This window comes from Lolium rigidum, chromosome 3 (assembly GCF_022539505.1).
Source record: "Lolium rigidum isolate FL_2022 chromosome 3, APGP_CSIRO_Lrig_0.1, whole genome shotgun sequence".
NCBI classification, from domain to species: Eukaryota; Viridiplantae; Streptophyta; class Magnoliopsida; order Poales; family Poaceae; genus Lolium; species Lolium rigidum.
Genome location: NC_061510.1, coordinates 44292624 through 44318794, shown reverse-complemented (window position 1 = coordinate 44318794; position 26171 = coordinate 44292624).

The following is a 26171-nucleotide window of genomic DNA, read 5'->3' as shown; positions in this document are numbered from 1 at the left end:
AGCGGGGGCGGCCCAAGACGGGGCGCAGTCGGCCGCGGCCCAGGAGGACGAAGGCGGCCCGGGACGAAGCCGGCCTGGGGCGCGGGTCAGCCGGATGCGGCCCAGCGCGCAGAACGACCAAGCAGGCCCGGCTCGATGACGGGGCAGCCGGGAGCGGCCCAGCCGGACGCGGGGGCCGGCCGGTCAAGCCGGACGGGCCGGCTGAGCCGGAAGCCGGCCCAGCCGTATCCTCTTCTTCTCTATTTCTCTAATTCTTTCATATCTTTTGCTACGTTTGGTATTTTCTTGATCCGCAAAGTGCTGCGCGTACGTAGACTCGAGGACTTTTCCATACCGGGGGTCATCCCCCCGACAGTGGCTTGGCAAGATGGTTCTTTCATGGCGTTGCCGGTTGGAGTTTGGCTCCGTTTGCCTATCTGCAGCTTCCTTCACCACGGCGGTCTTGCGGGCGTGGGGCGCAGGTTAATTCCTGCCCATCGACCAAATTTGCACTGGGTTTGCAGGGGCAACCCAGGACCTGCTACTGCTGTTCGGCCCTGCGTGCGGCTCCCGGAGTTTGTAGTTCCACTAGGGCTTTGTCGTTCTTTTATCCTTGCTCATGTTTGAGTTGTATGCACCATTGTATCTTAGCCGGTTGAGGGCTTTATTAATTTAAAGTTAGGCTCTCGAAGCCTTTTATCTAAAAAAAATAGCTTATGGAGGTCATTTGATCTGTGCCGTGGCAAACCAAAAACACGTTGTGGGGATAATATATGTGGCATGAGGCATATTGTGGTGCGCCACGGGTATGGCACAACCGGTGTCCAACGGAGTACAACAAATTGGTGTGAGAGTCCAATCATTCGATGGCTTCTAGCGTACGCTAGTAGAAAAACCGCTATAGGGACACACTTATTGGCAGCACGCCCACTTGATCGCACGCCGAAAACACGCACACGACTGGTATGCTCACATTGGGTTCAGAAAGTACCCGCAACGAGGGCCAATGGAGGCATGCGGCTGTTATGGCCATACCGGTCGCGCGTCCCTTTGCTAGCCTGCTTTCAATATTTTTGGCTGATGGGATACGGGTGAGCCAAAATATTGGTAGCGTGTTTTATTTGGGCATCCTACTAGTAACCCTTATTGGTAGCGTGCCTCATTTGGGCACCCTACTAGTAACCCTTATGAGTAGTGTCTCATTTGGCCACCCAACTACTAATAGAAATCCTCTCCCCCTGGATCGATATAGCATCTTGAGTTTTGTAAAAATTAAAAGAAAATGATGCAAATTTCAAAATTCAAAATCCTTTGAGATGGCCATGTGTGATGTGTAATAGTCACTAGGAACATTAACAAACATGAATTTCGACATATTTTGCAGACTGATGCCATGTTTTGGTAAAATGGCTATAGATTGTACATAGAAATCCGATGAAAAAGGTTCTTACATAAAAATATAATAAAATTCCAAATCTGAAAAGGCGAATTAGAAAATAGAGTTTTCGGGCGTTTTACATTTCGATGCAAATTCAAATCTCAAATTTTTTTAAAAAATCCCTCTCTATCCTTTCTCACTCTCACTCTCCCCCTCCACTTCCCCTTTCTCCACCTTCTCCCCAAAGATGACCACCACCTCCACGCGAGAAGTACACCTCCTCTCAAGTGAGAACGGGCACCTCCTCTCCGACGACAGCTACCATTTTCGACGCCCACCTCCGATGCCCTACTCCGCCACCTCCGCGCCCACCTAGGTTGCTTTCTTTTGGTTTTTACGGGTGTTTTGTGTAAAATCATGTGGACAACTGGGTGTTGGTCCCGGCTTTCTTTTAAATTACAGAAAACACACACTAACAATGAACCGAAAATACGCACGCGACTGATAGACTTTCCCTACTAGTGGTACCGCCACCGCCGCAAAAGATTCTGGCGAGAAGCAGCCATCGACGCAGGGTTGAGCATCGGCTCTGGCCATGAGGGCTTTGGTTTAACAAACCAAAACACAAACCGTGGAATCTTTTGCTACAATGGCAGGGTTGGCACACAAGCGATCGACAACGGATGTTCTAGTGACAGCGCTATCGCCGATGAGGGTTTCTGCTCACCCTTTGGATGATGGCTCTCAAGTGTAGGAGATCAATTGTATTAATTTTCAATAAGAAAGGTTATAGAACCCACAATGAGTTGAAGGTATTGGTTACCATATTTGACAAGTAAATAATAATAATAATAATAAAATAAAGTGACAGTTTTGGTGTTTTGTGTGTATAATTTGCAATAAAATAAAATACAGAAAGTAAATTGCAGTATGTAAATGCTCTCAATGAGAGAAAGCCCAATCCTCCATGTAGCAAGGGGACAAGCTCAAGTGTGTGTGTGCGCACACGCTTATATGAGACAAATGTTTCCGAGGGCAGCATGGATTTACTAGCATCAAAGTTCTACACAACATAATAAATATTTTGTCAAGTTTTATTCAGTTAAGGGCGGAGTCTAAATTAAGTGCGGCCATAAATATGAGAAAGTGCACCCCTTATGATGGGTCCTAGAGCCATTTTGATGAGAAAGTATAGGAATCATTAACACATAAATGTACCACCATAGCAATAAGATCATTGGTCCCGATATAAACCCCTCTAATGCAACTCATAGTATTGGAAAACGGTTTCTGTCAGTCCGTCCCTTCCAACACACATTCATTACGTTAACGTGCAACCCTATGAGCCCGTATAGGTGAAGTAATATGCAGTCGACATTTGCATAAAACTATCATAGAACAACATAAAAGATATAAAACTTGACCAAATACTCATTGCACATCATATAGAATCATAGCTAGATCATCCTATGCACTCAGGAACGTGGGGAACTACCACAAGTGTCAAACATGATATGGACCAGAGGCATAATGATTACAACGCAATCTGAATACATAATCTCTCCACCAAATAAAGATTAAGTACCAATTACAAACCTGCAACTAGCCTCAAAACGATATCCGGGGTTTAATTCAACATAAACTATGAGGGGATGAAGTCGATCTGGTAGATGGAGATGGTGGTGATGATGGTGCTGATGTAAAGGTTGATGGAGATGCCTCCTCCAAGCCAAGGAGGAGTGGTGATGCCGATGGCATCGATTTACCCTTCACCGGAGGCAGCGGTGCGACAGGATCTGCACTCTCCCGGAGTAGGAAAGGACCTTCGCCTCTGCCGCCGTCTCAATAAATATCAGGAAAATATGGCTTATGTGTTTTAGGCGAAACGGAGGCTCTGGTATAAAAGGGGCCCGAGATGATGCCCGAGGCGCAAACGAGCCAGGGTGGCGCACCCTACATGTCTGGGCGCGTCACCTGGTGCTGTTTGGCCCTCGTGGCCTCCCTCACGTGCGTCTTTTGCTCATGGTCCTTCTACGGGTGAAAAACTGATTAGGTATTTTTGCGTTGATTTTTAAGTGTCCAGAAAGCCCCTAATACAAAAAAAACTAAAAAGGAGGTTTTCTTCCTCAAAAGAATTAAATACCAATGAACGAGACTTTGTAGAAAAGTCCTGGAAATAAACTAAAAATGCATAAATAATGTTGTATGATGACATATATGAGTGTAAAGTAATATGTATCAATAATGATGATGTAAAATGCACGTATCAACTCCCCCAAAGCTTAAACCTTTGCTCGTCCTCGAGCAAATAAAAAAAATAAATCATATCATGTATCAATGAGCTTATGGTTGATAGAAATAAATACGAGCATTGCATCATCAACTTATGCATAATGAATTATATTGCAAGATATTTGAACTAACAACCATACAAATGTGGACTTCATAAAATACAAACTCTAGCAACTACCACTTATCATTTGAACAAGACTAACCATTGCATGTTGGACAATTTTACCATGTTTCGTATGCATCTACTAACATAGATAATTTCAATTTGCTTGGCCTTTTTACCAGCTTTTCTTTTTCTTCTACCTTGCCTTTGTACTAAAGATAAACTCTCATAGAGAAACTAGTTACAAGAAGAGAATTTGTTTAACAACAAGATAAGCATGAAGTTCGACTTTGTCAAACACTTTGCCATGTTTTTAAGGGGATTAGTTAATAGTCGTGCTCCCTAGTAACCAGTATAAACCTTATATATTCATGAATCTTTCAATCATGTCATATGCTTTACATCCACCTTTGTCTTGCACTTTCCATGGCTAACCGAATCCTCGGGTGCCAACATTTTAATTCCCAAACTTGTTTTAAGCATATGTATTGAAATATCCATGACAATTAGTTTGCCCGTTGATTACCAAGTAGCACAACAGTATCTCATGCTCCATTGTCATCATCTCTTCCTAAATATTTACTCTCCAAGACCACATCTCCACCACAACTTCAAGATAGTTTCTTTTTCTTTTTATTTCTTAGTATAGCTTTGCATGGATCTTTCCTTTGTTGAAAGATTTACTTAATAAGTTCTATGTTTGTCCAACATGCTCAAGTTATTTAAGTTCAAGATAAGTTGTAGTTGAAACTTCTACATACGGGGTGCACATCCGCATGAGTGTTACCCGTAAATCTCCAAACAAAAGAATCATGGATGACACCATACTTCCAATTTCATTAAAAACCACATGACCTAATATAGATGATAATGTTCCAAGAGCTTTCCAACCTATGAGATACTTGATAGCTACTAGATGAAAGCAAAAAACCAAACTAAAGATAACAACTAAAACAATATGATAAACTAGAAAACATAAAAGACTTGATATAACACCCCCAAGATTGAGTGTTGATGAAGATCTTATTTCTTTTTCTTCCTCTCCGGCTCCTTGGGATCTTGAAGATTCCGAAGCAAGGCCATCATGAGATTATAGGTTTGCTTGAATTCCCTAGTACTCTTGGAAAGGTCCTCCCAAATCTTCTATTCTAATTTCCCCTTGCTAGGCTTCCACTCTGGAGTTGACCCTTCCTCCTTTGCTTTTTTCCTGCAACAAAATTTTGCAGCAAGATTTTTAGAGGCAACACGGCTTCTTGGAGCTTTTCTGCTGGTACTCATGCGAGCAGTGCGCCTAATGTTCTTAGGAGGCGACACCACCCTCACTAAAGCAAGAGGTATAGGAGGGGGCTGAAGCTTCCCCTTGAATTCAGCGTTGGTGATGTGCTTGTGATCTTCTTCTTCATCATCTTCTTTCTTATGTTCCTCCTCCTCCTCTTCATCTTCATCTTCAAAGGGGTCCTTCCTCCTCTTCCTCCTCCACATAGATGTGGGGATGATCCCATAGGTTTCGTCATCATCGTCTCGCATGGAGGAGCATTGGTAGGAATCTCCCGAAAAAGACTCATCATCAATTGTGGTGGAGACAAATCTGAAAGATAGGGTAGAAAAAAATGTTTGCTCGAAAAATACTTCATATGAGATTAAATCGGCAAAGAGGGATATATATTGACAGTTTTTAGGTAAAATTGAAGGGTTGGAGTTGAAATGGAGGGGAAAAGGAAGTTCGAGGCGCAAAAGACCTCAGGTAGCGCGCCCAGCAAGGTAGGGTGCGCCACCTGGGCTCTTTTGCCCATCGTGACTCCATTTCGCCCAAATCTTTCATGAAACCTTCTCATTTTGTAAACAATAATTGTGCTAAAATATGAAAAGATTCTATGATCGCTACGTACCTGATCTCAACTTTTATTGGTTTCTGGTATCTGGCAGAGGAAAATGATTGGCAATTATGGCTTCCGAACTCTGGAGATTTAACTCCTCCACCTTTCCTATGAACTTTTGACCTGCAATATAATGTTTAATATGTTGTCCATTAACAACATGAGGTTTATCTTTGTAGTCGCCGCAAAGACGGATGGCTCCAGAGCGATACACCTCCTGCACAACTAATGGACCATGCCATCTAGATGGTAGTTTAACTGCAGAGACCTTGAAATGACAGTTGAACAATAATACGTGGTATCCTACTTTGAATTCATTTCTATTTATCTTTTTGTCATGCCAAATTTTAACTTTTTCTTTGAATAGCATGGTACTCTCATATGGTGGAGAACACATAATATCAAGAGAGAGAACTAACACATGGGGGCTACTGCGACACTTTAATAAAATTCCTCAGCTTAGTTAACTCAAAGTATCAAGGTTCAAAACAGATTTGGTTTTCGCCAAGATACTTGGGGGCTACTGGGAGAATGGTTTACCTTGCGCTTGCAGAGAAGGTTATCGAGAAACTCGTAGGTCTTTTTCTTGTATTGCCCAATCTCATCGGATTTGCTCCATGCATTGTTTAGCATGGAATTCAACAAGTTCTGCTCGAGTTCCCACTTCTCCGCCTCGGTGATCTTGTGAAAGAACTTGGTATCGTACACCTTTGGCATGGCGTGGATGTCGGAAGGATCTCCAATGTTCGCAGGGAATACGACGACATCATCCGGAGTTTCAGCCTTGTCTGCAGAGGTCACCTCCGCCTCCTTCTTCTCCTTGGCCTCCTCAGCGGAAACCCCGTAGTTTCCGGAGCAGCTCTCTTCCTTGTGTTCGCTACTGATAGGAATGATTTGCTTTGGAGCTTGTTCTTCAGCAGCAGGATCAGCGAATGGTTGAGGATCGACCGGAGGTTGTTGGGGAGCAGAAGTAGAGGTACTGGGCGGAATTACGGGGTTGTTGGGGCCAATGCCGGGGATATCTTCAAAAAGTTTGTGATCATTTTCTAGGTTTTACCCTGAGAAGTGACGAAACTCTGGCTCCTGACCCAAGTAAAAAAGAAAAGTAAAAAAAAACAGTTCAGCCTTAAAAATATGAAGATATTCATGTGCCGGAACTTACGCAGCTCCGGGAAGTGAGGGCCGGGTTCCTTTTCCGACGGTCGCAAGCATTTTGATTTGATCGCGTTCCGCTCGCTTCGAGTCGAGGCACCGTGGGCCGGAGGCCAAAGCAGTTTTGGTCTTCTTGGCCGATCTCTCGGCGCTGGCACTGGCGTCTGCTCCGGACGATCCTCCTTGGGGATGCTTGGAGGGTCGAGGAGCATATTTTTCTTTCTGCTCTTCCTCCTCCTCCTCCTCCTCCTCCTACGGAGTTTCCTCCGCTTTCCCGGAGTCAGCGGCGGCCAGGCGGAATAGTTCACCAAAATCTTTCACCGCCAAATCGTTGAGCTGGAGAAGAAGTGTTGCAAAGCCAAATGACAAACTGACTAAGTGCAAACTTACCGGAGGGCAAGCGTTGTTGACGTAAATATCCCTAGAGATATCCGGCAAAACCTGGCTGCGGGTCACCTTCACCAACGTCCGGATCCTCTTATTCAAAGAATCCGCGGGGAGGTTGTCCTTGGTCAGCCGCAGCAGGTCATCTACGCTGGAATATTCGCAGATGAGTTGCCGGTTGAACCTCAGTGGATAGATCCGGCAGGTGAACCAGCTCAGTGTGAGATCCATTCCGGTCAGTCCATCGTGGACCAACTTCGAAATTCTCCAGGCCATTTTCTCCAGCTCCGGATGCTGGGCAAGATTAGGAATGTAGCTCCAAGAGTCAAGCTCTTCCGGAGGATTGTTGGCGAAAGAGGGGAGTCCCCGGTGGCGACCCGGAACGTTCTCATTCTTGATGTAGAACCATCCGGCATTCCAGTACCGGGCGGATTCGTGCGAGGAGAGAGGCGGATACACTCTCTTCGTGTGGAGCACAAAAGTCATGCTACCGCAGTTGACCATGGCATTCTCCTTTGTCCCCTTCTGCACGCGGTAGAAGAACAGGAGAAGTCGGGTATCCGAGCGGACTCCGAGGTGACCTTCGCACAGCGTGATGAAGTTCGAGAGAACGAGGTAGGCGCTGGGTAAGATCTTATGGGGTTGCAACCCGTAAGTGTTGAGCACCTCTGGGAACAACTCCGAAGGCGGAAGCGAGAGGCCTCGCTCCACCCAAGCTTTTGTCAGGACTCGCTCGTTAGCCTCCGGAGCCATAGTGGTGGAGTCTTTGGTGAACCTGTATGATCCTGGAGCAATAAGGCCTTCTTCTTGGAGGGCCTTGAGCTCGAAGTCGGTGACGTTGCAGGGCCACCACTAGCCCTTCTCTCCCTCCCTGTTCCTGGCCTTCGAAGCCTTCTTCATCTGCCATATGAGCTTGCCCTTCTAACTCCCGACGCAGTTCTGCTTCAGTCGGAATTTTTCCCACTGGATTGCTGGAAGATGCGGAGTAAGGTTGAGCTAAGCGTGTGTCATAAATATTCGATGGCAGAAATGGTAGAGGCTCAACGTATAAGGGTTCCGGTGGAATGGGTGGAGGACTACACGGAGAGCTATCGGTGTATTTTGGGGTGTTTTCCGACATACATCCCGGTGCAAGTGCAACAGTTAAAAGCTCAAGTATTCGGATCCTATTGTGCTCTTTCTCTCTCAAGTCTGGTGAACTTACTTTCGATGGCGTGGCGGTTTCCCATGGGCTCCGGCGAGGAATGAGGGCTTGAGGAAGAGGTGTTGGCGTCCGACGAGACCAAGATTCGGCAGCGGAGGAGATTTCCCGATCAAAGGCGTCGATCTCAGGCGAGGAAGAACCTTGCAGGGGTGATGGACGGAGCTTTTCCGGGAGGTTCCCGACAGCGATGGGATCTATCAGGTGGAGCTGGCGTGAAGAAGAAGACGAAGTGGTGAGGATGGTGAAAAAGTGAAAGTGACCACACGGGTGGGGTATTTATAGACTCCTTGCGGAGATACGTGTGTCGGAACCTACGATGGGAACTAAGCGGTCGCGCCGTTGGATTTCCGCCATGTGTCCTAGGTCAAAAGCGGTGAAACTGAAGCGACGGTGACCTAACTGTGCGGATCCGAGTTACCCGGGGAAGATTCGCTTTACCGAAAATTTCACGCGGGAAATGAGTAAGTCATATGCGGTATGGGACACAGATTCCGCAAAGCTACCGTTATGGAAAAAATGAATGATTTCCGGTTGAATGAAGTCGGAAACAATGAAGTTTTGGAAGCTCTTCAAGATTCTCTCCGGATCGAAATAAGAAGCTAGGTGGAGGAATGTGATGGGTTCGTTGCATGGAAAACAAAAAATTTCTACCGTGAACATGAACAAAAACCAAGATAAAATCTAGGAAGAAGCAAGATCTAATCTACGAAGATCGAAACAACGAGATGTATGCGAGACTAACCCTTGAAGATTCCAAAGCTTACGAGATTAGATCTCGTTGTTGATGTAGTCGATCGTCCCGTCTTTGCAATCCGACAACACTTCTGTACTCGGTCGTGCGTACGGTGTCGATGCAGCCCGTCATCTCCCCGTTCCAGCGGGCAGCGGAGGTGTGGTAGATCCCCTCGGAATCCCAGTAGCACGACGATGTGGTGGTGGTAGTGGAGGAGAAAAGCTGTAGGGCTTCGCCTAAGCCGGAGCAGACTTGCGGTGGAGGAGAGAGGGGGCGGCAGACTTGGGTGTAAGGGGGTGGGTTGCGCCCCCTGCCCCCTCCCCTCTTTATATAGGGGGGAGGTCCGTTGGGGTGGCCCCCCTGCGCCCCCATCCCATCCGGTGGCCAAGAGGGGGAGGGGATTTCTTCCCCCCAAGTTAATCCCCCATAGGGTTTTGGGGAAACCCTAAAGGGGTTGGCCGGCTGGGCCTTGAAAGGCATGTGCCCCTGGCCCATTAGGATAGGGTGCATCCCCTTGGCCCATTCTAGCCCTCCTTGGGTCGTGGGCCCACTAGTGGGACCCCTGGAACCTTCTAGAACCTTCCTGGTCTTCCACCGGAAAAATCCCGAACTTTTCCGAAACCTAGAAATCAACTTCCCTTATATGAATCTTATTCTTCGGACCATTCCGGACCTCCTGGTGATGTCCTGGATCCCATCCGAGACTCCGAACAAACTTCGGTCTCCATCTCATATTTCGAATCTACTTATGCGACATCGAACCTTAAGCGCGTCACCCTACGGTTCGTGAACTATGCGGACATGATCGAGACTCCTCTCCGACGAATAACCAATAGCGGGACCTGGAGATCCATAATGGCTCCCACACATTCAGCGATAACTCAGTGATTGATTGAACCATTTACATACGATACCGATTCCCTTTGTCACGCGATACTTTACTTGTCCGAGGTTCGATTATCGGTATCTCCATACCTAGTTCAACCTCGTTTCCGACAAGTACTCTTTACTCGTACCGTGGTATGTCATCTCTTGTGACCTATTCACATGCTTGCAAGCTAATTAGACGACATTCCACCGAGAGGGCCCAGAGTATATCTATCCGTCATCGAGATGGACAAATCCCACTCTTGATCCATATGCCTCAACTCACATTTTTCGAATACTCAATCTCATATTTATAACCACCCATTTACGCAATGGCGTTTGATGTAATCAAAGCATCCTTCCAGTGTAAGTAATTTACATGATCTCATGGTCGAAGGACAAGGTAACTATGTATCGAAAGCTTATAGCAAGATGAACTTAATGACTTGATATCATGCTACGCTTATTTGGGTGTGTCCATTATATCATTCACCCAATGACATAACCTTGTTATTAACAACATCCAATGTTCATGATCATGAAACCATGATCATCTATTAATCAACAAGCTAGTTATACAAGAGGCTTACTAGGGACTCCTTGTTGTTTACATAACACACATGTATAAATGTTTCGGTTAATACAATTATAGCATGGTATGCAAACATTTATCATAAAAACAAAGATATAATAATAACCATTTTATTATTGCCTCTTGGGCATATCTCCAACAGTCTCCCACTTGCACTAGAGTCAATAATCTAGATTACATTGTAAGGTACCTAACACCCATGGAGTTCTGGTGTAGGTCATGCTTTGCCCTAGGGAGAGCTTTAGTCAACGGACCTGCCACATTCAGATCTGTGTGTACTTTGCAAATCTTTACATCACCATCTTCGACGTACTCGCGAATCACATGAAAGCGTAGCTTGATATGCTTCAACTTCTTGTGTGACCTTGGTTCTTGTGCATTGGCAATGGCACCCATGTTGTCACAATAAATGACTAATGGGTCCAACACACTAGGAACCACACCAAGCTCAGTAATGAACCTCTTCATCCATATTGCTTCCGATGAAGCCTCCGAAGCCGCTATGTATTCAGATTCAGTTGAAGATTTCACCACCGTGCATTATTGCTTGGCACTCATCTAGCTTACTGCAGCACCATTCAATATAAACACGTACCCAGACTGATACTTAGAGTCATCAGGATCAGTGTTCCAAATAGCATCGGTGTAATTGGTTACAACGAGCTCTTGGTCACCTCCATAACAAAGAAACGTATCTGTAGTCCTTTTCCAGTACTTCAGGATATTCTTGACCGCTGTCCAGTGTTCCATTCCTGGATCACTCTGATATCTGTTGGTCAAACTAACAGCATGTGCGATATCCGGTCTAGTACACAGCATGACATACATGATAGATCCTACTGCCGAGGCATAGGGGATCTTGTTCATCCTCTCTCTTTCTTATGTCGTAGCCGGACCTTGAGTTTTACTCAAGACCTTACCTGACAACATAGGCAAGAACCCTTTCTTGCTTTCATCCATTCTAAACTTCTTTAGAATCTTGTCCAGGTATGTACTTTGTAAAAGCCCTATTAGGCGTCTTGATCTATCTCTATAAATCTAGATGCCTAAAATATACGCTGCTTCACCAAGGTCTTTCATTGAAAAACACTTACTCAAATAACCTTTAACACTGCTTAGTAGTTCTATATCATTCCCAATCAATAATATGTCATCTACATATAATATCAGGAATGGTACAGAATTCCCACTCACTTTCTTGTAAATACATGCCTCACATGAGTCTGTATAAATCTGAAGTCTTTGATCACCTTATCAAAGCATCGGTTCCAACTCCGGGATGCTTGATTCAGTCCATAAATGGAACGTTGAAGTTTGCATACCTTGTCAGCATTTTTAGGATCGACAAAATCTTTGGGTTGCACCATATACAACTCTTCCTCAATGTCACCATTAAGGAACGCCGTTTTTACATCCATTTGCCAAATCTCATAATCAAAAAATGCAGCTATTGCTAACAAAATCCTCATAGACTTTAGCTTCTCTACATGTGAGAAAGTCTCATCGTAGTCAACTCCTTGAATTTGTTATCATACATGGATCCCATTTCGGATTTCATGGCCTCTTGCCATTTGTTGGAATCTGGGCTCATCATTGCTTCCTCATACTTCGCAGGGTCTTCATCATTGTTATCCACAATCATGACATTTAGATAGGGATCATACCAATCGGGAGTGGTAAGAGCCCTCGTCGATCTGCGAGGTTCAGTAGCTTCTTTGTTCGAAGTTTGATGATCATTATCATTTGCTTCCTCTCTTCTCGGTGCAGGCTGCATAGGAACATCTTCCGGCACTGTGCTACTCTGATGTACGAGAGAAGGTTCAATAACCTTGTCGAGTTCTACTTTCCTTCCAGTCACTTCTTTAGTGAGAAACTCCTTCTCAAGAAAGGATCCGTTCTTGGCAACAAAGATTTTGCCTTCGGATCTATGATAGAAAGTGTACCCAATTGTTTCTTTAGGGTATCCTATGAAAATGCATTTCTCCGCTTTGGGTTCTAGCTTGTCAGGTTGTAACTTCTTTACATAAGCTTCGCATCCCCGAACTTTAAGGAACGTCAGCTTAGGTTTCTTACCAAACCATAATTCATACGGTGTCATTTCAAGGGATTTAGATGGTGCTCTATTTAAAGTGAATGCGGCTGTCTCTAATACGTAACCCCAAAACGATAACGGCAAATCGGTAAGAGACATAATAGATCGAACCATATATAAGAGAGTTCGATTACGACGTTCGGACACACCATTGCGCTCTGGTGTTCCCGGCGGTGTCAACTGGGAAAGTATTCCACATTTCTTTAAATGCATGGCAAACTCATAACTCAGATATTCGCCTCCGCGATCAGAACGTAGAAACTTAATCTACTTGTTACGTTGATTTTCTACTTCACTTTGGAATTCCTTAAACTTCTCGAAAGTTTCGGACTTATGTTTCATAGAGTAAATATACCCATATCTACTCAGATCATCCGTGAAGGTTAGAACATAACGATAACCACCGCGCGATGCTACACTCATTGGTTCGCACACATCGGTATGTATGATTTCCAATAATTCTGTAGCTCGCTCCATCGTACGAGAGAATGGAGTCTTAGTCATTTTTGATGGGTTCGTTGCATGGAAAACAAAAAAGTTCTACCGTGAACACGAACAAAAACCAAGATCCAATCTAGGAAGAAGCAAGATCTAATCTACGAAGATCGAAGCAACGAGATGTATGTGAGACTAACCCTCGAAGATTCCAAAGCTTACGAGATTAGATCTCGTTGTTGATGTAGTTGATCGTCCCGTGCTACAATCCGGTAGCACTTCCGTACTCGATCGTGCGTACGGTGTCGATGAAGCCCGTCCTCTCCCCATTCCAGCGGGCAGCGGAGGTGTGGTAGATCTCCTAGGAATCCCAGCAGCACGACGGCGTGGTGGTGGTGGTGGAGGAGAAGAGCCGCAGGGCTTCGCCTGAGCCGGAGCAGACTTGCGGTGGAGGAGATAGTGGGCGGCAGACTTGGGTGTAAGGGGGTGGGCTGCACCCCCTTCCCCCTCCCCTCTTTATATAGAGGGGGAGGTTTGTTGGGGTGCCCCCCTGCGCCCCCATCCCATCTAGGGCCGACGGCCAAGAGGGGGGATTTCTTCCCCCCAAGTTGACCCCCCCTAGGGTTTCTTCACATCTATCAAGTGACTCAAAGTCAAGTGATTCAAGAAGTCCATCGGAATGGAGTTTCTTCATGCGCTTCACTCCAATATGACCAAGACGACAGTGCCACATATAAGTAGAAATATCATTCAATTTAATTCTCTTAGCATCAATGTTACGAACATGTGTATCACTACTATCGACATTTAACAAGTATAAGCCATTCATCTCAGGCGCATGACCATAAAAGATATTATTCATTTAAATAGAACAACCATTATTCTCTGAATTAAATGAATAACCGTCTTGCATTAAACAAGATCCAAATATAATGTTCATGCTCAACGCATGCACCAAATAACAATTATTAATGTTTAAAACTAATCCCAAAGGTAGATGTAGAGGGAGCATGCCGACGGCGATCACATCGACCTTGGATCCATTTCCAACGCGCATCGTCACCTCGTCCCTCGCTAGTCTTCGTTTATTCAGCACTTCCTGTTTCGAGTTACAAATGTGAGCAACCAAACCAGTATAAAATACCGAGGCCCTACTACAATTACCAGTAAGATAGACATCAATAACATGTATATCAATTATACCTTTCTTCTTTTCGAGGCCGCTCTTCAGATCAGCCAGGTATTTGGAGCAATTGCGCTTCAAGTGCCCTTCCTCCTTGCAGTAAAAGCACACAGCTTTATTGCCGCCCTTCTTAAAGTTGCCCTTGTTGTTAGGCTTGCCCTTCTTCTTGAAACCGGTGGTCTTGTTGACCATCAACACTTGGTGCTCTTTCTGTATATCCACCTCAATAGATTATAGCATGGAGAAGAGTTCAGGTAGCTCTTTGTTCATGTTCTGCATGTTGTAGTTCATCACGAAGTTCTTGTAACTAGGTGGAAGTGATTGGAGTACACGATGAATACCCAACTGGTTAGGAATCACAATCCCCAAGTCACTGAGCTTCTTCACGTGCCCAGACATCTTGAGCACGTGCTCGCTTACAGAGCTACCCTTTTCCATCATGCAACCAAATAAATGTTTCGAGGCCTCATAGCTTTCCACGGCCGCATGAGTTTCAAAGATAGCTTTGAGCTCACGGACTAGCTCACAGGGGTCGTGGTGCTCAAAATGCTTTTGAAGCTCTGCTTCTAGGCTACACAGGAAGGCGCACTGAACTTGGGAGTACTGAGTTTTCCGAGTCTCGTAAACATTCTTTAATTCATCGGTAGCAGTCAAGGAAGGTGGGGGACCTAGCGGTGCATCGAGCACATATTGCAAGTTTCCACCGGTGAGGAAAATCCTCACATGACGGAACCAGTCAGTGAAGTTGATTCCATTGCTTTTAAGTTTTTCTTTCTCTAGGAACTGGTTAAAATTGATGGTGGGGGCCGCCATGATCTACAACATATTTGCAAAGAGTTTAGACTAAGTGACGTGGGCATTACCCTTCGGGTAACTGTTATCGCGCTACCTCTTGCAGCCCAACTAGAGGCCCATGAAGACAGCCGATAGCCAGGTGGGCCACTGTGTCGGTTCACCAGAGGGATTCTTGAAGAGCAAGACAAGGAGACGAAGAATATAAGGAAAGTTTAGAACTAGGGCTCTTTGTAACCTAGTCGTACCCGGACAGATCTCTCGAGACCTAGCTCGCAATATAAGGGCCAGGAGAGGGGCTGCCGAGGACACGCAATCTTAGCAATCATAGCCACCATAAGTCTAGAGCTAGGTCCCTGCAGGACTTAGCCTCTCGACGAGATCATAGACGAAACCTTTGGCATCCCATTGTAACCCGATATTTTCATAATCAAGATCAGACAGGCAAGACGAAGGGTTTTACCTCATCGAGGGCCCCGAACCTGGGTAAATCGCTTTCCCCGCTCGTTTGATAATCGATGTCTCGAGTAGCCTACATGATTCCATCTACCCTAAGCCCCAATCGGAGGGCATTGCCGAGGAGTACCCTCGACAATTGGCGCTGTCTGTGGGAAACTTGTCGGCACAAGGCAGGTCATCGGCAGTTCAAGTTACCTCTGCAGCGTTTGTTCTAGAATCACCAACGCCATCGAGTCCAAGAAACTTAGTTCGATGCGGGTCCTTCGAGTTCACACCACGTTCTGAGGTATCGCATCCGATCTCCACGAAGTCGCGCGGCAACATGGATACAATTTTTGGTGGTGTCCACTTCATCATTGATTCCAGAGGGTTTCTTTGCCTTCCTAGTTCAAGCGCGCCAAGCCCAAGAACTTCGGTTCCAGATGATACCACGCCAGCAGCAGCTTTGGCAGTCATGCCTAGGAGTATGGGAGAGGGCAGCCGAAGCAGTTTTGGCAGCAAAGAGGAGCAAAGGAAAAGACGAAGGAATTCACGCCGTGAAGAAGATAAACAGTATGGAGGCATGAAAAGTAAAAATGATGGAAAGATCCCTTATTTATAGCACGAACTATTGGAAATCATGGTCATAACTCCAAAGGTATCGTGGGAGGTGGATAAAGATCTAGTCGTACACGTGTCGCTGTTAGGAAAACGGAACCGGCAGCCCTTTACTCCCACTACACGCGGAAATCGAGGAGACGCCTCGGTCAATGCAAAAGCACTAGTCATTTCCTAAAACTGACCGCGCAGAAGTAGGGTGGGCTCGTCAGGTCACGTCTTGTCAATCAAACCACAGCATTGGCGATGTCATCGATTATGTCATGAAAGGTGTCGAGTCCATATGAAGCATCCGAAGAAAAATATAAACCGTCGGGTGGATTGATTTGAGTCTACGCATGGTTGCAAGCATCCGAACCTAGACTCGGGGGCTACTCCCATCGGGAGCGCTAATTGCGCACTCGACGGAAGTTTTTGTTGCACTCCAGGATCATGCTCGGGGACTTGATTCTGTGTAGGGTAACGTTGTTTTGCCATCGGCAGTTAACCAGCAAAGCTGGGCATGTTACTCGATATCCTTTACGTACTAAATCTTATTTGAAAAATTGAAGCCCTGATATAAATGAATCGGATGACTTATGAAGACCTGCAGAAAGCTTCGTCAGAAGAAAACATTCGAGTAGCACAACTTGAGTCTACGCACGGTTGCAAGCATCCGTACCTAGACTTGGGGGCTACTCCCATCGGGAGCGCTGGATGCGCACCCGATAGAAAGAGATGATACGGTTACAAGGAGGACAAGATTTATCAGATGAGGCAAACATTCTGCAGAGGCATGCTTTAGTCTCTAACCGAAGTATCTTCGGCTAGACACTCGGGGGCTACTGACGTGGGCATTACCCTTCGGGTAACTGTTATCGCGCTACCTCTTGCAGCCCAACTAGAGGCCCATGAAGACACCCGATAGCCAGGTGGGCCACTGCGTCGGTTCACCAGAGGGATTCTTGAAGAGCAAGACAAGGTGACATAGGCATCCCAAATGGGCCTGCCAAAGATAGTACCCGGAGTTTACTGAAGGCCCACTACCCGAAGAATAAGAAGATTCGAGAGTCCAAGATATATTAAGGAAAGCTAGAGTTGTAATAGGAAGAGTTATTTGTAATCCGGCGGGATGAGTTAGAAACCGTCCCGGACTCCGTAACTTGTACAAAACGAAACCCTCGGCTCCACCTCCTATATAAGGGGGAGTCGAGGGACAAAAAAGGATCGAATCGATTGTCAACATAACCCTAGTTTTCATAATCGCCGAGTACTTTTCGCCTAAACCTTCGAGATCTACTTGCCCTCTACTTCTAGCAAAACCCTAGTCTACAATCTGTAGGCATTGACAAGTTAATCCTTTGTCAATTGGCGCCGTCTGTGGGAATTAGAGGCTGCAAGGATCTGATCTCGATGGCACGTTCAAGATTTTCGACTTCATCAACAGCAAGCAATGCGATGGATCGAGGTAACACGGGAAAAACTGATCTATTCAATTTTATTCCTCACCCGCCCTCCCGTATGGATGCATGTGCCTATCTGGAGGAGTCCATCATCATGGCGTTCGGAGAATTCCGATTTGGCGTCAATAAGGAAGGATCCTACCGTCTCGAAGTTCCGATCTCGTCGGAATTTTCAGTGGTCGACTCCAACTTTTCGTCAAGTGACGAGGAGTTTTCGTCGCCATACTTCGTCGACAACAAGGCAAGCGGAAAGCTCGCCAAGATCTTCAGCAACACATCCTTCGAGTCATCTGCGGACTCCTTTATAAGCAGCGACTCCGACAGCATCGACAACTTCAACTTCATCGACAAGTCTGCTGCCATCGGAAAGGTCTTCACCACTCTATATGATGGTGTCACCAATCCTAAAAAAAATCAATGCGCAAAATATCATCAGATCTATGTGGTAGAAGGGGCAGGCACATCAGAGCCGCAAACATCAGAGGCTTTCGACGAATTGGGAAACCCATACGTTGATCCCGCTGATCTTCGACATGGCTTGGGCACTAAATATGCCGGATCCTCAACTCGCGCAAGAGTACAGCTCCCGCAAGAAGCGTGGGACAGGGCTGCGAAAGCCATGGATGGCTCAGAACCTATGACCACCACTGCTACTGTACAAGAACTTCAAGCATATCAATATAGACTTGCTCGAGTAAGCAGAGAATTGGAAAAACAGACAGCATCCCTGAATAGGAGGAGAGAAGCAGCTTCTGCATCAAGCAGACGCCGAGCAGATTTAAGTCGCCATTCAGGAAATACGGGAGATAGTCACAGAGAAGCTCGGAGGAGAGCAATGTCTCGGCTGCAAAACATACCTGAAGCAGAGAGAGGAAACATAATCCAAAATCTCGACATGTCTTTCATGTCGATCGATGAAAGAGGAAATATCATCCCAAAAACACCAGAGGCAGGTTACATGGCAACACAAGCTTACATCTTGGCATCCAGACCACCTCCTGGGGACCCGAGAGAACCATTGTTCAATATGGCGATGGCTGGAGTAGGAGTTATGGGGACAGCGTTTGCAACAACGCCTCCCGAAGAAAATCCTAGACAAAATAGTCCACGACCCACCGCAGCAGTTCAAGATCCACCAAGAGCAAGCGGAGCAAGAGATACAGCAGTCCAAGTAAGAGTGGACAGAGCGCGACAAGAAAGAAGGGAGCGTCAGCACTCGCCAGAGCTTGCCGACGAAGATATGTGTGGGCTCCCGTGCTTTACGAGAAGAATTCGAAAAACTCGAGTCCCAAAAGGGTTCAAGTTACCCGAGAATTTCAAGAAGTTCGACGGCCTGCAAGATCCCGAGGATTGGCTCGTGGATTATCTCGAGATGGTAAAACTGGTAGGAGGAACCAGAGGAACAGCTATGCAAAGTATCCAAGTTCACCTGAGTGGTGCCGCAAGATCTTGGATAAAGAAACTCCCCTTGAATTCCATCGACAGCTGGGAAACCTTTGAGGACATCTTCGTGAAAAACTTCCGATCCACGTGCAAGAAACCTGCATCGTTGGAAGAGCTAAGGGCATGCCGACAAAAACTCGACGAGTCGATGAGGAAGTATATACAGCGATGGAACATCATAAAAAACTCGGCAGAAGATATATCTGACGAGAGGGCAATAGATGCGTTTGTGGCAGGAGTTCGCCGATCAGATTTCATCGAGGACTTAGGGAGGACTAACCCTAAGACCATAGCAGCACTCATGGAAATAGCCAACAAATGGGCAGATGGTGAAGACGCAATATACAACAAGCGACACAGGTCGCCAGAAGAGGATCGTGGTCGAAATTATCAAAATAGAAGGCGATTTTCTCGCCAGTTCTACAACAACGACGTTCCCGGCCACATATCGGCTGGCTTCCGAGGAAATAATGGAGGAAATAGTCGAGATGATTATCAAAGGAGCAACGAGCAGCAAGGCGACAACAGAGGTGATTTTCGCGGCAACAGGCAAAATAGTGGACCAAGGGTTCAGAGACCTTATGTATCTCCCGAAGAGATGATGAACGGTCCGTGCCAAATGCACTTCTACATCGACAACAATGGAAAAAGACAGTCAGGACATCTCCAGAAAGACTGCCGCAATTTTCAGGCAATGCTGCGAGCCGCAGGAATCGCAAATGCCCAAGCAAATAACAGAAATCCTCGGGAGCCAAGGAGCGAGATTCACCTTCCATCTCCTCCCGCAATTACCGATGAAAATCGACACCAGCTTAGAATTGCGGCAGCACCACATCCACCTCCGTATGTTGACCCCAACTCTAACGGTGTGGTCTCGATGATTCAGAAAGCTAGGCCATCCAACAGGGCGCAGAAAGTAATATCTCGACAAGTGTTCATGGCAGAGAAGATGCCTCCACCAACAGTCGAGTATTTAAATTGGTCGGGGCAAGATATCGGCTTCACAATCGCAGACCATCCACAGCAAGTCCCTCGACCAGGACAATCCGCACTCATCTTACCCGCTGTAATCGCTGGTTTTGACGTGTCGAGAGTTTTCATAGATGGCGGCAGCAGCTTAAACCTCATGTATGCAGATACATTGAGGAAGATGAACATTTCCCTAGCAAATCTGAAGCCAACTGACACACGTTTCCACGGGATTACACCAGAGAAGCCAAGTTACCCATTGGGCAAGATCAACCTCGACGTTCAGTTTGGAACCCGAGAAAATTACAGGATAGAGAACCTGGAGTTCGAAGTGGTGGATTTCCCGTCGCAATATCACGCTTTGTTGGGACGACCAGCATACGCCAGGTTCATGGCAGTGCCGCATTATACATATCTGTTGTGGAGGTTGCCTGGGCCTAAGGGACCTATCACAATCAAAGGAAGCTTTGCACTGTCCGATAAATGCGACAAAGATTTTCATCGGCTGTCAGAAACTTTCGGGATGCAAGCAGAATATGCGGCACCTAGGCTCACTGATTATGATGTGCTGCCAGAGGTAGGAAGACCTTCTAAGGAGCCAACTTTCAATATAAATAAGGATTCAAAAGAGGTACAGATCCACCCGACAGATCCAAAGAAAACGACGTCCATTGCCGCAAACATGGATGTCGCATAGGAAAGCGCGCTCGTCGAGTTCCTCCGTGAGCACCGGAGAATCTTCGCATGGTGTCCAGCTGACATGCCAGGAGTACCCAGGGAACTTGCCGAGCACCACCTCAATTTGGATCCTCTCGCGAGACCAGTAAAGCAACCTTTGCGGCGTTTTTCGGAGCCTAGTCGCAAAGCTATGTTATCAGAAATAGATCGACTCAAAGATGCTGGGTTCATCAGAGAAATATCTACAGAAGCCACATGGGTAGCTAACCCAGTGATGGTGCCGAAGAAACACACAATAGTCCTTCGCATGTGCGTCGACTTCACGTGTCTCAATAAACATTGTCCCAAGGATCACTTTCCCCTCCCAAGGATCGATCAAATCATCGACTCCACGGCAGGATGCGAACGTCTTTCCTTTCGGACGCATACTCTGGTTATAACCAGATCAGATTAAAAGAAGAAGACGAAGCCAAAACAGCGTTCATCACACCTTATGGCGTGTTTTGTTACAAAACAATGCCCTTTGGTTTGAAAAACGCGGGAGCAACATATCAGCGGATGATGCAGAAGTGCCTCGCAACACAGATCGGAAAAAATGTACAAGTTTACATCGATGATGTCGTAATAACATCAAAGAAAGGGTCGACTTTGATCGAAGACTTGAAGGAAACCTTCGACAATCTCGACAAGTTCTGCCTCAAGCTGAACCCGACAAAGTGCTCTTTTGGAGTTCCCGCAGGAGAACTTCTCGGGTTCTTAGTATCTGCAAGGGGGATTGAAGCTAATCCCGAAAAAATACAGGCCATCGTTACTATGAGAAAGCCAACAAAGTTGAAAGAAATACAACAGCTAACGGGGCGAGTCGCAGCTTTAAGCGTGATTCGTCGCCAGGCTAGGAGAAAAAGCGCTGCCGTTCTATGCACCGATCAAGCAAGGGGAAAAATTTCAATGGAACGAGGAAGGCATGACGAGCTTTCGAGAATCTCAAGCGAGCAATTTCGACACCACCGATATTGGTGGCGCCAAAAGAGAAAGAACCTCTCCTCTTGTATATTGCAGCTACACCTCGGTGGTCAGCACGGCCCTAGTAGTCGAAAGGGAAGAAGAAGGCAAGCTTCATGGAGTTCAAAGGCCGGTATATTTCATCGAAGTACATCGTCGCCATCAAAACAGCGGTACCCGCAATATCAAAAGCTAGCATATGGAGTATTCACGACGAAGCAAGAAAATTGCGACACTATTTTTCGGCACACCCGATAATAGTGGTCAACGAGGCTCCCTTATCAAATATACTAAACAACCCAGAAGCTACGGGTCGTGTCTCCCTTTGGGGAATAGAACTTTCCCCTCGGGACATCACGTATGAAAAAAGAAAAGCAATAAAGTCGCAGGTCTTGCCAGATTTTATTGCAGAATGGATGGAGCTACAAAACACGGGACCCCCAGATTTATCGAGAACTTGGACCATGAACTTCGACGGGTCCAAAAGATTGGAAGGTGCTGGAGCAGGCGTGATATTAGTATCACCTGAAGGCGACAAGTTGAAGTATGTTCTGCGGATGACGTTCCCAAACGCATCTAACAATGAAGCAGAATATGAAGCTCTCATACACGGGATGAAGATGGCAAAAGCTTGCGGTGCAACCCGACTGAAAATTTTCGGCGACTCACAGCTTGGTAGCACAAGCAAGTCATGAATCAATGCGATGCGTCAATGAAAGTATGATAGCATACAAAGAGGTGTACAATGAGCCGGAGAAGTTATTCGATGGTTGTGAGGTAAACCACATCAGCCAGGATGAGCAACGATGAAGCCGACGTTCTCGCAAACATCGGGTCACAATGCCTCGCGATTCCTCCAGGTGTGTTCTGGGAAGAGATTAGCGAGAGATCAACAAAGCCAGCAAAAACAAAGAAGGAGAAAAAAGAGAAAACTTCGAGTATCGCCGAAGACACAGCAGAAGAAGAAGAAGAGCAAGAGCTAGTCATGATGGTGCAAATTCCATGGATGCAAGCTTATATATCATATATCCTAAGGAAAACCATACCCGACGATCCAGTCGAAGCAAGGCGAATAATTAGGCGATCAAAAGCTTTTACTGTGGTAAAAGGGGAGCTATACAAACGCAGCATCTCGGGTGTGCTACAACGGTGTGTCACACCCGAAGAAGGAAGGATAATCCTAAAGGACGTGCATGAAGGAATATGTGGGCACCACGCGAGTAGCAGAGCTATCGCGGCTAAGGTTTTCAGAGCAGGATTTTATTGGCTCACAGCAATCGAGGATGCAAAGGAAATAGTGCGCACTTGCGACGCATGTCAAAGATTTGCGGCAAGACCTCACTCACCAGCAGCGGAACTTATGCCAATCCCACTGTCTTGGCCCTTTGCTCAATGGGGTCTCGACATGGTGGGTAAATTGCACAAAGCTTCGCCAGGAGGATATGAATACTTGCTGGTGGCTGTCGACAAATTTACCAAGTGGATAGAGGCGAAGCCAATAAATTCACCAGATGCAGCATCCGCAATAAAGTTTGTGAAGAGCATTGTTTTTCGCTTTGGAGTACCTCACAGCATCGTCACAGATAACGGCAGTAACTTCACTTCCAAGGAGTTCAAAGCATATTGTGAAGAGGTGGGCATAAAACTAAGTTTTGCATCTGTCGCACATCCACAGACCAATGGACAAGTCGAGAAGGCCAATGGCATCATCTGCAACAGCATCAAGAAGCGCCTGTTAGGACCTTTGGAAAAAGCTAGGCATACTTGGCCAGAGGAGCTACCAAGTGTTTTGTGGAGTATTCGAACAACACCAAATACAAGCAACGCAGAAACGCCGTTCTTTTGGTCCACGGAGCTGAAGCAGTCTTGCCGATAGAAATAGAGCACGATTCTCCACGAGTCGCAGAATATGACGAAGAAACTTCGAGAAAAGCTTTGGAGGATGATGTCGACGCACTCGATGAAGCTCGAGACGAAGTCCCGTCACGAGTCGCCAAATATCGGCAAGACCTCGAAAAACTATCACGATCGACGATTGCGGCCAAGATCTTTTCAAGTTGGTGACCTGGTTTTACGACTCAATCAAAAAAGCCATGAAAAACTCGAGTCACCGTGGCTAGGTCCATACATCGTCACAGAAGTAATAGAAGGAGGAGCATACAGAATCAAAGACAAAAAGACAGGGATTGACGAGCCAAATCCCTGGAACGTGGCACAACTCAGGCGTTTTTACGCCTAGATGTCGAAAATATAGTCCTCCTTTGTAAAGCTACAATGTACTGAAACGCCCGCGAGTTTTCAGACGCACTCTTTTCCTTTTTCGGGGCACCGAGTGGGGCCGGAGAAGGTTTTTAATGAGGCGGGCTCGCGGTGCTGCAATATAATAAAGATAGTGGAAATATATATCTTCTTCCCGACAAGATCAGGGGTTCTCCCCTACATGATACAATATATATATATAAACACAGTGTCGACAAACGCAAAAGAAGCATCTTGCCTTGGTAAAAATACCTCGCCAAAAGAAAAAGAGATATAGACAAAATAGTGATCAATAAAAGACTCGGGGCTTGCACCAACAAAAATAGTACAGTGTATATTATCTTGCCTTGGTTTAAAAACCTCGCATTATACAAATACAGCGAATAGCCACCGAAAATACTCGGGGGCTAGACAAATATAGACATATGCTGTTTGCTTCACAATAGAATCATAATCATGATTCACAAAGGAGAATTATTTACAGAAGGAAAATAATCAGTTCTGATTCAATATATCATCAAGAGTAACTCTGTTTTCTTCAGGAGCAGCGCCAAGAAAATCAGCATAATGACCATCCGCAAAAAGTCGGCATCCATCCGAAGAAGGTCTTCAATCATTTCCTCGGCTACAGGTGAAACCTTCGTGTTGATGCGGTCGATACCAACTCTTCGGCGCCGTACTTTCTCGTGCACCTTCTCAACAACTTGGTTTAGATCAAGCTTCGAGTGGCAGATCTGAAGCATGATAAGGGCAAATCTGGCGCCAGCCACCAATTGAGCTCTGACAAAGTTGTGGACCCTATGAGCATCTTTAAATTTCTCCATTAACTCGGGAAGAGTTTTCGGTCGAATATTCCGAGGAAACATAGAATTATAGACCATAGACAGGGTCTTGGTGCAGAAGTCAAGATATTCGCGTACTTGGCAGGCACGATCTTGAAACCTGACAATCTGCTGAGTTCGTTCGGGAGTGGCCCAAAATAAACAGCCATGATTTAGAGAAAGGTTGACAAGAAGATTTGTTCTCTCATTTACTCTCAGATCTTCGGCCGCAGCATCAATAACTGAGCCTATTAAGACAAAAAGGCAATAAACTTTGAAGACAGCACAGCAAAATAAAGAAAAGGCATTGAAAAGTTCAGACACATACCCAGCATATCCGAGCTAGCTTCCATCATCAGCTCGAGCATACTACTTTCACGGTCACTAGCTCCTTTTGCTTCCAATACAGCAGCTTCCTTAGCAGCCATAGCCTCTTCGGCTTGTCGACGAGCAAGTTGTTCCTGTTCAGATGCTTTCCGAGATTGTTCCATCATTGCCAGAGTTTGTTTCTTCGTGGACTGAAGCTGTTGTCGAAGTTCTTGTAAATCTTCCGACAAGGGTGTGCCGGAAGAACCTTCAAGAAAATTTTCATCGGCTTTTACTTTCTTCGACAAGGAAGATGCGGGGGCGGCATCAGGAGAAGAAGGATTCGTCGAATAATTATCAAATATCAACTGGAAAAGAAAATCTCTGAATCAAAGATAGAACCAAAAGGAATTTCATTGATTGCAGAAAATTTACATGGTCATTACAAAAGAAGTTCTCCTAAGGGACTGGCAGGGAATTTGTCGCCAAGACTAGAATGGCGACAATAGAAAAGGAAATAAAGAAAGCAAAAACTAGACCTCCGGCCTTGAAGAGCTAGGAGTAGAAGATGGCTTGATCCCGAGATAGGCCAAGATCTTCTTCGTGTTAAGCTTTGCCGCCTTGATCAAGGATCGCCATTTTACTTGTTCTATCTGTTCCGTGTCGCCGACTTTAGCCCAGTCGATAGTCTGCTGACTGTCAGCAACTAGGGCAACAGTGCTTTCCACGGCAACCTTCATGTTCTCATGGCGCATCTTCAACCCAAGATCTTCGGGAGGATTAAAGCACTTGGCAAGGCCTAGGAAAGTTGCGGGCTCCTCTTTCTTCGGGAAGAAGTAAGGGAAAAGCTTCGACAATCCCGCTTTGGCTTCATCCATGCCTTCACGCGCTTCCGCCCCATGAAACTCAAGGAATGAAACGGCGTCAAGAAGAGCATCGTTGTCGGGATCCTCAAGTTCAAATTCTTGCGAGGTCCTACCTGATAACATAAAAATAGAAATTTTTGTCAACAAACAAGTGCAAAAAAGGAAAATCCGAAGGGTATGCAATGATACAAATGCTTACCAACAAAGCGACGACTTTGTATCTTTATGCGTTTGGTGATCGCCGCTTCGCGAGCAGATTGCGCAGT